This window comes from Bolinopsis microptera, chromosome 10 (assembly GCF_026151205.1).
Source record: "Bolinopsis microptera isolate Bmic1 chromosome 10, MBARI_Bmic_1.0, whole genome shotgun sequence".
Lineage (NCBI taxonomy): Eukaryota > Metazoa > Ctenophora > Tentaculata > Lobata > Bolinopsidae > Bolinopsis > Bolinopsis microptera.
This window is the reverse complement of record NC_087081.1, coordinates 16,838,576-16,854,521: the sequence shown is the minus strand read 5'-3', so window position 1 is coordinate 16,854,521 and position 15,946 is coordinate 16,838,576. Positions and strand designations below refer to the sequence as shown.

The 15,946-nt window shown below is 39.4% G+C and overlaps 1 protein-coding gene across 1 annotated transcript in view; it reads right to left on the bottom strand.

The window, feature by feature from the left end:
• LOC134822366 (mucin-2-like) overlaps window positions 1–15,946 on the bottom strand; it is a 100,782-nt gene that overhangs the window by 37,164 nt on the left and 47,672 nt on the right. The window lies entirely within an intron of this gene.

The following is a 15,946-nucleotide window of genomic DNA, read 5'->3' as shown; positions in this document are numbered from 1 at the left end:
TGATGAAATCCTGGTCGGATTTTATCAATCTTAGGAGAAAGGACAGTCAAGATATGTCAAGCTTTCTCAATAACTTTGATCAAGCCAACACCAACTTGAAAATTAGCAAGATAACTCTTCCTGGAACTGTGTTAGCATTACACATGCTAGAAAGATCCGGTTTATCAGCAAACGACAAAAAGCTGGTAATGACTGGGGTTGAGTTAGTTAAAACAGAGTCTGTTGTTGAAGATATGATGAATTCAATCAAGAAATACTTTGGTGAAGGAATCCGTGAGGTTGAAAAGAGACCACAATGTGATACGCCCATCAAAGAAGAGCCAGTATTCAATGGTGAGAGACTTTTTTCTGAATCGTCAGAATCTACACGTTCATCATCTGATCCTGATAACATGTCTGAAGAAGAGGAAGCCTACTACACCAATTGGAGAAATAGAGGAAAGGCTTGGAGAAGAACAGATAATAACAGATCATACAACAATCACATCTCAAGATTTAATCGTGACAAAAGGGATAATGGCAAAGGAGAATACAAGCCAAAGAGATATTCAGATAATGATCGAAGAAGAGATAACTCTAGAAGTTTCAAAAAAGAGTACTCTAAGACATATAAGACAGCTGACGACTCTAGGGCAACTCAGAAGTTTAACCCCCGGTTGAGATGTAATAGATGCGAATCAGTAATGCATTTGATTAAAGATTGTCCTCATTCAGATAGATCAGAAAATGTTAATGAATGTAGAGAGATTTCAGAGATGGAGACAGCAGAATGCCATCAGGTAGCACTTTTAGACTCTGCTTGCTCGAAGAATGTAGTTGGCGAAGAATGGATTCGTGAGTACATAGATAACCTGACAGAAGAGGACAAAGCACTCCTGAAAGTGTCAGACGCCCGTTCAAAATACAGTTTTGGAGGTAGTGACCCTATTGCTGCCGCAGATGCGGTGAGAGTACCTTGTATAATTGCCGGAAAGAAGACATTCCTTTGGGCTGATATAGTGCAAAGGAATATTCCATTTCTGATTTCCAAAGAAGAGATGGCAAAGCGAGGGTTTAAATTAGACCTTGGTACAAGTACGATTGAAGTAGATGGAGAGGTGATCCCTGTTATAACAACCGAGTCAGGTCTGATTGGCATATCTCTATGGGATTATAATGAAGTTGCTATAGAAGAGCAATGTAATCTAGTCAATCTAGATGACACAGTCAGCAGTATTACCAAACTTCATAAGCAGCTGGGTCATTGTTCAGCAGAGAATCTGAAAAAGATTACCAAAAATGCAAACGTACAAGGTGAAAATGTGAACAAGGTGATTGATCAAGTGCTAAAAGAATGTGATGCCTGTGCGAGATATAAAAGAACACCCTCCACACCAGTCGTTGGATTACCTATGGCAACGAAGTTCAATGAGGTAGTAGCTCTTGATTTGAAACAATTTACTGGAATCAATGGTTATGTGATTTACATTGTTGATATGTTCTCAAGATTCTGCAAAGCTAGGGTGATTTCCAACAAAAAGCCAGAGACAGTAATAAAAGCCTTTACTATGGAATGGATTGCAGCAGGTATGGGACCTCCAGGAAAAATATTAGTGGACAATGGAGGAGAATTCGCAAACAATGAACTTAATGATCTCAGTGAACAACTCAACTTTGAAATTTGTGTTACCAGTGCCTACTCACCTTGGTCAAATGGCTTATGTGAAAGAAACCATGCTGTGGTTGACAAATCAGTGCTTAAAATGATGTATGACGGGTTTCCATTGAAGATAGCACTTGCATGGTCAATCAATGCCAAGAACACACTGTGCAATGTCAGTGGATTTTCTCCAGTGCAGATAGTGACAGGTCAGAATCCAAACTTTCCTGGGGTATCTTACAACTTGCTACCTGCTAATGAAGGAGCAGATGAATCATTATCAAGCGACATTCAAAGGAATCTTAATGCAATGTATCTAAGCAGAAAAGCATATCTAGAGGCAGAGAATTCAGAAAGAGTTAAAAGAGCTTTGAAAAGACCCTTACGAGATATCAACCAAGACTTTATGATTGGTGATGTTGTATTCTACAAAAGACCTAATATTGAACGCTGGAAAGGACCTGCCAAGATAGTCGGTAAGGAAGGAAAGACTCTTATACTGAGGCATGGAGGACTGCTTATCAAAGCAGCAAGCTGTAGAATTGTGAAACGAGAATATATAGTGAGTGACGAGCACAACCAAAACAATGATGATATCTTGGAAACAGAGAATAGCCAACATGATGAAGCAGTCAATCTTAACGATGATCAGTTTGATGAAGCTGCTGAAAACATAGAAGAAATGCCTATTCAATTTCAAGTGCCAGTGGAAACAGAGGAAATACCAACAGGACAACAAATTATGAGCTCCTCTCCAATACTTGAAATAGACTCTAAGATAATTTCCAATGAACAAAAACAACAACTCAAGATTAAGTATTTGGAAACTAGACTTCAGAAAAACGATGTTTCGGTCGGAGATACGGTGAAACTTGTTAAAGAAGGAAAAGAAAATGAATGGGAGACATGTACCGTGACTCAAAAAGGAAAACGGCTTGGCAGAAAAGATCACTGGGTGAAACTTATGACAACCCAAGGTGAAGAAAAGCTGATAGATTGTACAAAGACGGCTATGTACAAAGCTGATGCTGCTATCGATGCAGAACCTGGAGACGATCACGAAGAATGTAATGTTGTGACAATTCCCACTTCCAGACACAATGAAGATGTGGTTATTAAGGCTAAAGTTATTGAATTGACTAACTGGAAGCAGAGAGAAGTATATGATGAAGTCAAGGATTGTGATCAGAATGTCATTACAACAACTTGGGTAATAACAGAAAAACCCAGCACTGAACTTGGAGTTAAAGCCCGGTTAGTAGTCCGTGGATTTCAAGAGCAAAATCAGTCGATTGAAGTGGAGTCACCTACAGTATTCAAAAACACTCTCAAGGTTGTACTTGCTATAGCTGCAAACCAGCAGTGGCAACTAACAACGATTGATATCAAAGCTGCCTTTCTGCAAGGAAATAAAATTGAAAGAAATGTTTATGTCATACCACCCAAGGAAGCTCATGTAGAAAAAGGTTATTTGTGGAGATTGAGAAAGACAGTGTATGGTTTAAATGATGCGGCAAGAGCTTGGTTTATCAGTGTGAAGGGACTTCTTATCAACCTTGGTTGTACTCAATCAGTGTTAGATCCTGCTTTGTTCATATGGAGAACTAGTACTGGATTCGAAGGAATACTTGTGCTTCACGTTGATGATTTCTTAGTAGCTGGTACAAAGTCATTCTTTGATAGAGTTGTAAAAGAACTGACATCAAACTTTGAAGCTGGTAAAATATGCAAATCAAAGTTCAATTACATTGGTCTATCAGTTGAGCAGACAGAAGACGGTATCCTAGTGAACCAACATGAATATATCCGAGATCTAGCAGATGTCATCAATGATAAAGAACATGAAATATATCATCTGTCGACTGACAGGAAGCTTAGAACAATATGTGGTCAGTTGAACTGGGTAGCTGCTCAATCACGCCCAGATTTGTCATTCATGACGTATGATTTAAATGTAACAAAGAGTGTAGATCCAGTAGAAGCTGTTAAGAAGGCTAATAAAGCATTCAGACGGATGAAAGAGCTCAACGGTTGTTACAACACAAAGTTCTCAAAGTTAGGAGACATTTCTACACTAAAGATTGTGATCTACTCTGATGCATCATCTATGAACCTCGGTGACAAGGTGTCCACAGGAAAAGGTCATCTAATAGTCCTAATGAATGAGGAAGGAAAGATATCACCGTTATCATGGGGAAGTCATAAATGTAAACGAGTTGTAAGCAGCACTTTGAGCGCAGAGACTTTGGCATTCAAAGATACATTAGATCATGGAGTGTATGTCTCTCATCTGATAAGTGAGATCTACTTCGATCAATTTGATAAGTCAATGGTTCCAGTAATAGGCTTTACAGACAATCAATCATTAGATAAAGCTTTGCGATCAAGTAAACATGTTGAAGAAAAGAGGTTGAACGTTGATCTGGCTACCATTAGACAAATGCAGCAGAAAGATGAGATTGAAGTAAAATGGTAAGAGGGAGCTAAACAGCTTGCGGATCCCTTTACTAAAATAACCAGTAACAGTGATAAACTTTTAGTGATGCTAAATAAAGGAGAAATTGTTTCAATTTAATTGGTATTTAATGGTTTTTTAATTAGTGGTAGGTTTTGACGCCAATGAAACAGTGTGCATTTGTTTTTTTTTAATTGTTTATAATTTGTTTATAATTATGAGTGACGATGACTTTAATGTATAATTAACCTAAATTAACAAAAAAAAAAAAAAAAAAAAAAAAAAAAAAAAAAAAAAAAAAAAACAACAACAATCCGAAGTCCCGGTGACACTTTGTCAAGAACAGCTTATTAAAAGAAAAAGACAATCCGAAGTCCCGGTGACACTTTGTCAAGAATCAGCCCATCAAAAAAAAAAAAAAAAAAAAAAAAAAAAAAAAAAAAAAAAAAAACTAACAATATTTACAGGGTTTCACAAGGAATTGGTACCTGTGCATCTCTGCTTTGTTTTTGGATCTTGTGATCTCTCTGTGGTAGTGTGGCTCTCCTCTTGGCTAGTACCTACTCTCACCTTGCTCTCAACGTGACAGACTACTTACTTTCTCCTGCTATCTATGGCCGTTGTGAGAACGGGATACAGACTATGATTAGTACAGTGTAAGAAATTGAAAGGACTGAAAGAATTGAAATGAACAGTATTATTATGATTTTTGAAAAAGGAAGGAAGAAAGAATTGAGAATGTGATGATAGTTTTTGGAAAAGTGATGATGATAGTTTTTGGAAAAGTTTTAATCTGTTTTAGAAATTGGGGTAAGATGTTAGTATTCTCACTGAGCTGCGAGGGCCACATCGCTGCAGTGTTTCTATTTCTATTATGGATTGTATTTGTATTTATATTCATTTATTTATTTATTAAGATGACTAACCATCTATCTCCATAGGAGTGGTGGGGCTGTTTTTACACTACAATTACTGCCTATCATTGCACCGTCTAACCAGTAAAACATGTTTTGCCTAGACTTCTCTAAGTAGAGGCATCAGGCTAAGTGCATACCATCCAAGTGCACTGGTATCTCCCTGTGTTGTTCCTTCCTGAGACAAAATGAGATCATCACTGTTGGGGATGAATAGGTCAGCTTCTTGTCTGCATGTATTTAGGATGTAAGTGAACAGCTCTGGACAGGTGTATTGAAGGTTCCTAAGGGCTGTGTTGCATTGAAAGCGTTTTCAGCATGTCAACAAGAAGGATTGCTTCTGAGGATTCCTCTTCAAAGATCTGTCTGACTGCATGAATGAATATCTTGGCATAATATTCCACAGAAATGGATCGTTTACAGCAGCAAATACTGAACTGAGGGCCAAGGCTCTCCGTGCTCTCTATGGCCTCAAAGGCAAAATAGTTAAGGATGCCCTCTCACACCGTGCCCTTAATATTCTATTTGACTCCTTAATAAAACCAATCCTGCTTTATGGCTGTCAAGTCTTATGCCCCCATTCAAAAACCATGAGATACCTTTCAAAAATAGATGACAAAGCCAACCCCCAGCATACCTTGAAGTACATTGCACAAGACCACCAGTGGCGTAACGAAAGGCCCTGCTGACCCCGCTGTGCAGGGGGGCGCCGTCTTAGGGGGGCGCCAAATCGTCGTTTGAATGTGGGACAATTTTGAAAACTTAACTAAAGTACTAGCAAAACTGCGCGTTTTGCTCTAGATACACACTTTTTAAGAGATTTTACCGGCCGCGGCATATTCTTTAAAATCACCTAATTTGTTCAATTTTAGGGATGGGCACCAAAAGGGGAGGGGGCGCCAACAGGGGGGCGCTTTTTTCGGCAGGGGGGCGCCAACAGGCAACGTTACGCCACTGAAGACCACTATGAAAAATTCCACCTAAAGTTTATCAAGTGGTCTTTGTCTGTACATTCAAAAGCATCAAATATAGGTTGCTGGGGCGAAAGCGGGCGCCACCCTCTATTCTTTGAAGCCTGCAAACTTGCAATAGATTACTATAGTCGCCTTGAAAACACTGAAAATGAACTACTCTGTGCTGCATTTCACGAACAAATCATGTTGGGACTTCCTTGGTATACCAACATCTCAAAGCTTCTCACCAAATACAACTTCACCCCCTCATCTTCCTCAAAATCTAAGCTCTCCACCCAAATCAGTCATAACATGAGGGAAGAATTCGTGAATACCTGGAAAGCTGCCAAGGCCTCCTCGCCAAAACTAGAATTCTATAACTTAATTAAACTTGATTTCGAACCAGAGGCATACCTACGAATTATCAAAATACCGGATGTTCGAAAAAGTCTGACAAGGTTTCGTATCAGCTGCCACAACCTCTAGATCGAAAGGGGCAGATACGAAACCCCCCTTGTACCAAGAGAAGAACGTTGGTGCACCTACTGCTTTTTCAGCAAAGGGCTCAAGCCTATTGAGGACGAAAGTCACGTATTGATTGACTGTTTGCTCTACTCCTCAGTTAGGGAAAAATTCAATTTCCATCCCCTAAACATTACTGACCTAGTCGGTTTGCTCTCCAACAAAACTCTAGATCCTACCACACTCACTGCCACAGCGAGAGCAATCCATTCAATTCTCTCTGTGAACGAAAATTATACAGCCTATTATAAGAGCCCAGATTTCCACTCAAATACTGGCAAGTGCATAATGCTATAGGACCTTAAAATAAGATTGAACCATACACACTCGATTTATCTATTTTTCTAAAACTAGCATTATATAACATTTCTAAATTATCCCTACACACTTGTAAATAATTAGAATTGTGTAACTTAAATTATTTCAGAATTACAACTACCTTACAAGACATTTTTATAACGTACGAAATGCGACGGTTTTCCCGAAATTTCGCCATATTTTCGGACCGCCACAATTTCGGTCGTCGTAATAGAATCCGTCGCATTATTTTTAGCTTATTCCAATAATTGTGGCTTCATCGATTCATTTTGTTCTTGAAAAGTTAGTGATATGATGGTGGGACAAATAAACACAATATTCCATGATGAATTTAATGTCAAGTAATACGTTTTAAATTTACAATAAATTACATTTATGTGCTAACATAAACGTCTTATAAGATACTAAGAGACTAAGTCAAGATAAACAATTTAATACCAAACTCAATAAGTCATGTGATGCAGATATACTGTCATTGATCAGTAGAGTAAAATTTAGATTTTAGATTGAACTACTAATCAGTAATCATCTTATTACTCAAGTCAATTTAAAAAGGATCTTGTTCCGGAAAATCTACCATTTCCATCGCTTCAGTTATTCCAGCTTTTCTAAACCCGTTTTTGATTATAGCAACACCTTTCTCAGATTGAAATTTATTAAAGATCTCAACTATCCAATTCGCGTGCTTAGCTTTAAGAACCGATAATCTCAAATCAACGGCAACGTCATGTGCACCGACACCTGTAGTCAGCTGACGTTGAACCTCACTAGAATAATATTCACTGTAACATTTCCTAACAACGTTTTTAGCGGCTTTATTCACGGAAACATCTAATGGTTGAAATCTATTTGTAAGGTTAGGAGGGACCATAACATGGCTAATATGGTTACTTGCAAGTTTATGTTTCACCCCAGCGGTCAAGTGTCCACTAAAAGAATCGAATATCAATAAAGCCTCCTGGTCAGCTGCGAGTCCCTCCTCTGATCTCAATCTCGTGACGTTAGGAACCAATATGTTGTCGATATACTGCAAAACTGTTACTTCATTACTCCAGTGCTTGGGATTTTGCGTCACGTCGAATCCCTCCGGGAACTTAAAACCTCTAGGCTGCGAGCGTACCGTTTTTCCTGAAGAAAAAAACAAGTTGTTAATACTAGATAATTATTCCTGAAATATATTGGACCAAATCATACATTTTCAAGAGCAGTTTGATGAAACTTTAATTTCAAGTCTAAGAATTGAACCTCGCTCACTAGTACAATCAGTTTATTAATATGTGAAACTCGAAGATTCACTCAGGATCATAAAAAGACTAGAAAATATATATGATCAACTTACCGGTGTATATTAGCTGCATAGGGAGGAATTTGCCGACTGCTGTTACGGTGAACGTCCCCGTGATCATCCTCTTATCCCCTTTCCCGACAATCGGGACAGCTCTCGCCCCGACAGCTTCAAAAGTGTAGTTCCCAGCATTCACATAGGATAGAGGAGTCTGGTCGCAGTTTATAACAAGAGTGGCGGGTATGTTGAAGCGCTTCACCTTCGTCCATATTTGGTGCTGAAACTGGAGTTTCGTTTCGTTCAAGAATCGTGGAGAGGGTGTTCTTTTATCTGTTGTCCCTTTCCGCAGGGTGAGTCCTAGATTCTTACGAATTCGCTTAGCCCACGATTCTGTTAGCTGTAAAGTACCACCGTTTTCAACTAGTAAGTGTGGAGCATTCATCATTAGTACAGCATGACCAATCGAGATGATATCATCAGTCCGCAGAGCAGCACCCGCTATTCTTGATCCAAGTATTATCTCCTTCACTTTCTGAAGTTGAGCTTTAGCAAGCACATTCGGTCTACCCCGTTTGTCATTAAAATAGGATTCCATAGAACGAGGGATCGCTCCGTTCTGAATTTCTGCGTTTGTTTCAGCGTGGACAGCAATTTTTTTCCATCTTCGAAGAGATGGTTCAGAAAAATAGTACTGGGGATATCTTGCTGCAAATGTTCTCAGTGTGCTTGATGGACCATACAATTTGCAGTGTTCAATACACGCTACCTTGACTGAGCTAGGAACTGTTTTGTGACGTCTATTTCTTGTATCTTCTCGAGCGTTATTCACTGCAGCGGTTGCCAGATTTACTTCCGATTGAGTTACAGTATCTCCAATAGATGATAACTGCAGACTTTGTGGCCCCTGGAAAGCTTGGGCCGGCTGGAAGTAGCGATGAAGACTCATACCAAGACGTAACGGGAGGTATTCAACAGTGTAACTGTACGTAAACTGGGTAACTGGCAAGCGAGAGTAACTTAGAGCACTATCAAGATTAGCAGAATGATTCTAAAATGATGGGAGGCAGGAGTACAGGCTTCCCTGTGATTGGTGGTAGTGCCGATAACGACAGCCAATGAAATATAATGTAAACAAACCAGTGGCCAATCACGCGCGGATGTTCAGTTTCCAGTGGAAGAGGCGCAATTCCGGTGGTCTGATAATAAAAATGAAATACCGGTGGAAGAGGCGTATCAATATGGGGCACTCCTCTATGCTAAAAACTGAGATGCCCTGATATGCAGACCTCAATTACCGTCGCGGATGGAGGCCGTGAGAAAAACAACTTTTAAGCGGTTGTTCATGAAACAGATTATATCAAAGTTCAACGGATGTGATAACCTGTAATTAGCATTAATGCTAACATTTGAGACTAAAACCGGGGCGATATTAATAGCTTAATAGGGAGTGTTTTCAGGTAACTGAACAAAAGAAATTAGAACCAGAAACTAGAAAGAGAAAGTAACGCGGCATTTGAGCCGCATAAAAGATGCAAATCTTCAGATTTTAAGCAAATACCAATTGTTCCTCACCCAACTCATCATGAACATGAATCCGGTACCTGACTTGGAGGATATTCCTGAGCCCGATACTCCTACCTCTTTCTCCTACACTGTAGCAGCGCGAGGTTTCCATCACTACAAAGTAACCACATGGACTGATATCTATGATGGTGAGAAGGTTACTATCCATCGGGAAACTAACGATGTGTCTCTTCAACATGATCGGTATGCGTGTGCCGTGAAGCGGATAAAGGACGGAAGAGGTTTGCTTGTTCCACAGTTGGTAACCGTCGGACATATTCCGTTAGAAGTTAGTAAACTCTGTCACTATTTCATGTGCCACGGTGGGGAAATTAATGGAGTTGTTGAGGATAGCAGACTCCGTCGTTCCCCTATACCCTCCGGTGGATTGGAAGTCAAGTTGAAACTTACCTTCAAAGGCCTCGGAGACATCGTGTACAAGATGAAGCAGCTTATCCGAGAATCTTACTCCTGGGAGTACACTGGAGAACAGCATGAAACTGAAAGAGTCGAGCCGGACTCCTTAGAGGAAGATGAAGAAAACGATTTATAAGTTTCATTTTGTTTCAACATGATTTTACCGATTTTTAGAAAATTTTGAATTTCCTTTGTGTCAGAAAACAAAATGATGAAAAATACCCTTATTTTCTGTGACGTCCGAAATGTGACGGTTTTTGTTCAATTTCGCCATATTTTCGGACCGCCAAAATTTCGGTCGTCGCAAATTGGTCAGCCACAAAAATGTCTTGTAAGGTATATAATAATAATAATTACAACATTTATAAACCGCCTTATAGCTAAATCATATAACTCGATATAATTTAATCCTGGAGATAAACTCCAGTGCTTTCTAAAGCGGCTCTTACATTAACTGAGCTTAGTTTAATTGAAAATTAGACATGACAAGTTCATTTTACCTATGTAAATGCAAAATCAATCAAATGCTAGAGAAAAGAAGTATGTTTTAAGTTTGGTCTTGAAAGATGTAACTGACTCAGCTGATCTTATGTCGTATGGCAAGGAATTAAATACTTTAACTGCACAGTGACTAAAAGCTTTCTCTGTGTTTACATAGTTAGGAGAGGGCGGAAAACTAAGGTAAAAATAATCATTATCAAGACGTACATTTTTAAAACTTTGCTGCCTAGGAGATATCAACTCTTTTAAGTAAGGAGGAGCTATATTATTTAAACACTTGTAGGCAAGTAGGGCAATCTTAAAATCTATTCTAAATCTAACTGGTAGAAAATGAACTTTCTTAAGTAGTGGAGTAGTGTGTGCCTTTCTTCCTCTCCCGAAAATAAATCTTACAGCAGAATTTTGCACCTTCTGTAAACGACTTAAATCATAAGAGCTCAGTCCAAAATATACGCTATTGCAATAATCAATTCTAGAGAGTACTAGAGCATGAACAAGCTGAATCTTAAGGTTAAAAGACAGTTTTGATGCAATAAACCACAAATTTCTGATCTGAATATTACATGCTTGAACCACTGACGTAATCTGATCACTCATTGAAAGATAACTGTCCAAATACAGCCCAAGACTCTTCACAGTTCCACTAACAACATGTGGCTCTTGATCCTTAACAATCTGTAGAGAGGCTGGAATATTTGTTGAGTCAAATTTAGAGGATATAACGATGACTTCAGTCTTAGAAGAATTCAGTTGAAGGAAATTGTTTGTCATCCATTTCTTGATATCAGACATACAGTGTTCCATATTGTGCTCTAGCTGTGATGGGTCATCAGAATCAAGAGTGAAATACAGCTGGGTGTCATCAGCATACAAATGAATACAGCACCCATGCATACTTGCAATGTTCTCAAGATCTTTGGTGTACAATATGAATAGCAGGGGGCCAAGGATTGAACCTTGTGGCACACCTATCTCAAGAACAGTTGCTGAGGAAGACGAATCCTTGACTTTGACACAAAATGAACGGTTAGCCAAGTAGGACCTGATCCATGTAAGAGCAATGCCTGTAATGCCATAAGCAGATCTTAGCTTCTTGATTAATCTTGGGTGATTGACAGTATCAAAGGCAGCACTCAAATCTAGAAGTAAAAGAACAACTTTAGTTTTCTTGTCAATAGTTATCAAGATGTCGTTATGGATTCTGGTTGTTGCAGTTTCACAGCTATGAAACTTCCTATAGCCGGACTGAACTTTAGAAAGCAAGTTGTTATCCTCAAGATAACTGGTGAGCTGTATAGATACACACTTCTCAATGATTTTTGACAAGAATGAGAGATTGCTAATAGGCCTATAGTTAGATAGAGATTCACCGTCAAGGCCACGTTTCTTCAAACTTGGACGAATGAGAGCCTCCTTAAGTTTTATAGGAAACTCACCTTTAACTAATGATTCATTGACTATAAATGAGATCAGAGGAAGGAGTTCTGGGAGACACTTGATGAGAATCTTTGTAGGTATGGGGTCAAGATCACAGAATTTGTTAGACATATTCTTTATGATGCTTACTAGTTCTTCATCAGACACATGACGGAATTGTACTATCTTTGGGCTATTAGAAAGAGGAACAAATTCATCTGAGTTAGGAGAATCTTGCGATTGTTGTTCTAAATAAATGTTGTTGTATATGTTGTCGACCTTTGATTTAAAGAACTGTGCAAAGTTGTTAGCACTCTCAAGATTTGAAGAGCAAGAAGGTGTAGTAGTACTAACTTTTTCTTTATTGAGCAACTTATTAACGATGGAATAAGTCTTTTTAGCATCACCTGCACTATCTTGTAACCTTGTTTTGTAGAAGTGATCTCTTGTGGATACAATGACTGAGGATGCTCTCTCTGATGCTTTCCTGTACAGTCGTTTATAATCTGGGCAATCATGATTCTTTTGATACAGTCTCTCAATCTTTCTTCTCATTGCTTTTGCTTGTTGACAGTGTGTAGACCACCATTCAGCGTTATGATCTTTTCTTGGGATGAAAGTTTTTTCTTTAGCATGCTTGTCCAAAATACTGCTCAACTCAGACTCATAGATATCAACTGCACTATCGAGGTCATTGAAGCAATCAGTGTCACATAGTTTTGACTTAAGAATATCCTCAACAAAAGCATCTAGGTCTATGCAAGCAATGTTTCTGTAAGTAATTGGTTCTAGAGTGCCTATGGGTGCTGGAGATACATTGCAATTGAAAGCAACAAAGTAGTGGTCAGACGATGTACCAGAATCAGTAATGACAGGATCTAGAACTTCAATGCAATCGTGAGTAAAAGAACCATCCCTGGTAATTACAAGATCTAATATGCCCCCATCTCTGTGTGTTGCAGCTGAAATTTGTTGCACCCACCCACAAGACTTAAGTAGTGAATTAAACCTTTGTGCAACTGAATCATTTTCGTCTTCAATGTGGATATTAAAGTCACCCATGATCAAGGGCTTTCCAGGTTTGTCTACTAAATCAACCAAGAGTTGCTCAAAGTCAGTTAGAAATTGGGGGATGTTAGCACTCTGAGATGTGGAGGTGCCAGAACGGTAAATTGAAACAATTCGTAGTATATCTCCAGAAGATGATTTGAAGGTACATTCACAAGACTCAAACGTTTTGAATCGCTTGCACTTCTGAGGAGTCACTTTAAGACTTTTCTTATATAGAACAGCAACACCTCCTCCCCGCCCAGCTCTTGGCTGGCTATGAATGGAATATCCAAGTTCTTTCATCTCAGAAAACTTAGCATTGTCATCTTTTCTCAGCCAAGTTTCTGTAGCACAGCAAATATCAGTATCAAAGTCTTCAAGCAATTGCATGACTCCAGCAGTTTTATTGCAGATGGATCTGCAATTGAACAGGGCAAAGTTCATACTCTGACATTCTGACTTAGAGTTTGTAGCTAGTTTTTTGAAGTAAGGATGTTTTGTTTATACCGATTCAATGCCTGTTGCATGATGGGGCACTGCTCTGAGCTGGAATGGTGAGTGTTACAGTGAGATGAGATTCTTGGATCTTTTGACAGACTGCAATTGCGACATCTATGTCTGCTAGGGTCTTCCTTGTAATGACAGTCTGATGTTCTATGCCTACCGCTGCAATACATACAAACCAGAGTTTCTTTCTCAGGACAATTTTGGGAAATATGGTGGAGCTTCTGACAATTATAGCACTGCTTGATGATGAATCTATCCTTTACAGGACAAGCACTGTTCAGAATGAAGATTTTGCCGTCTCCTGTCAATAGGTTCCTGATCTGAGGAGAGACCTTGATCCCAGCAGTAGTGTACCTTAGTCCAACATTTATGTACACAATTTCAAAGAAATGCTCATTATCTAGCAAGTGTTTAAGTCCAGGATTTTTCAAGGGAATAATATCTAGAAGAGCTTTTTTAGTCTGTAACCGGAAATCTTCAGCGGGCAAACCAGAGCGATCAATGGTTTCGAATATCTGACTGGGAATATTAGACACAGTGACCTTAGGGAGAGCTTTCTGTGAGAGAGTGATGTGAAAACCAAGTAATTTAATGACATCAGAGTTTTCAATAAGACTTTTAGCCTTCAGCCTATCAGATGAAGATGGAAAAACTAGCGTTATCTTCTTATGTGAATCTAGTAGGCTAGTTTTCATAGCAATCAATCGTGTGTCATAGAGCAACTCAGATAGAACATCTGGAGCAGATGAAATATCAGCAGAAGGAAAGGGACTATCTAGCACCAATATCTCTTTACTTTCCTTGCTAATTTGATTTATGTTAGCGGACACTTTACTTGGCTGAGGAGAACTAGCACCACCTATTGTGTACTCAATAAAGTAATTATCACTTTTGTATCCTTGCATCCTTGTATCCTTGTATCCTTGTATCCTTGTATCCTGAATGGCTGCTTCTACTCCTCCTTGTAGGCCACCACAGAGTTGCATGAAAGCTGTGTTCATGAATATGTCCTGTTTCAATGTGATCATCATTGTAGGTTTATAACCTACCAGGACGCGCACCGAGTTGGACTCGTCGACGATTTGGAACAAATATTTTACAAGTATCACCCGTTAAGATCATCACAGCTTTGCCGACTATTTTTCTAACGACTTCACCAATCCCAATGGGTCTAACCCCTGGGTCTTTGTCAAGGGGGATGAGGCGACCTGCTATGTATGTTTTCAGGTGGTCAGGCTGTATCTTTTGGCAACACAGCTTTCTGGCCAAAACTGCAATTGCTTCTTTTTATTTATAAAATATATTAGAAGTTCTGGCTTTTTCTTAAACTGCTTAGAGCAGAGAATAGAAATTCGGCGGAATGACAGGCTGAGCGCGGCCCAGTAAAATTTCATAAATTGATACATAATATAATATTAAATAGTCCATAATGCTTTGTTACACGTTGTAGCCCTGCCATGCCGCGCACGAGTGCGCGGCTTCGTCTTTCGTGGCTTTCGCCACAAAACCATTTCGTGCAATGACAGGGGATTATGACGTGATACAAATAATTCCACGTTAGCATGGCATAACAACATTTTTGTTGCGCATGTTCTGAGACTACCCAACAAAAGTTACTGGCTGATTAATAACGAACAGGTGATATATATTCACAAATATTTGTTTCAAATACCGTTGACAAGTCCAACTCGGCGCGCATCTTGGCCTGGTAGGTTATAAACCTACAACTGGCTGGCGGTGTTACTATAGAGGTGAATTAATTTAAACAGACGCGACGCGCGGACGGCTAAACGGCTTAACGGGTGATACTCGTAAAATATTTGTTCCAAATCATATATCAGGACCGTCGACGACGCGAGTCTAACTCGGCGCGCGTTTTGGTAGGTTATAAATCTACAACTTGTCGGCTTGAGCTCGCGCGCGACATTAAACTTGATTGTTCATTTGCATTGATACATATTTCGTATCCAAATATCAAAGATATTCGCGGCGGCGCGCGCTTCGCGCGCGAAAAGCGGCATGCAACGTATGTCAAGATTTGCACGAGTGACGCATGCATTTCAATGTCCAAGCTTGAGCTAGCACGTGACACAGTTCAGCCAATCAGAGTACAGAAATCTGCAAAGTTAAAGTTAGGTTGCAAACTTTTTATCGGTCCAAAATAATGCACTTTTCTGAAGATTTGAAAATAATTCTAAATCTACGATTGACGAAATGGAAAGACAAGACGATGTTTTAAATTTCCACCTGGGGGGGGGGGGGGCGGGCGGGGACGTTACTTTTACAAAACGAACATGTTGCAAAAAACCGCAAGTTGCTACTGGGAAGCGCGTCACGCAGTACGCGTAGACTCATGGCTAGATTTGACCATTGTTAATGATCTGGCCCGGCGCGCGCTACTTCGTA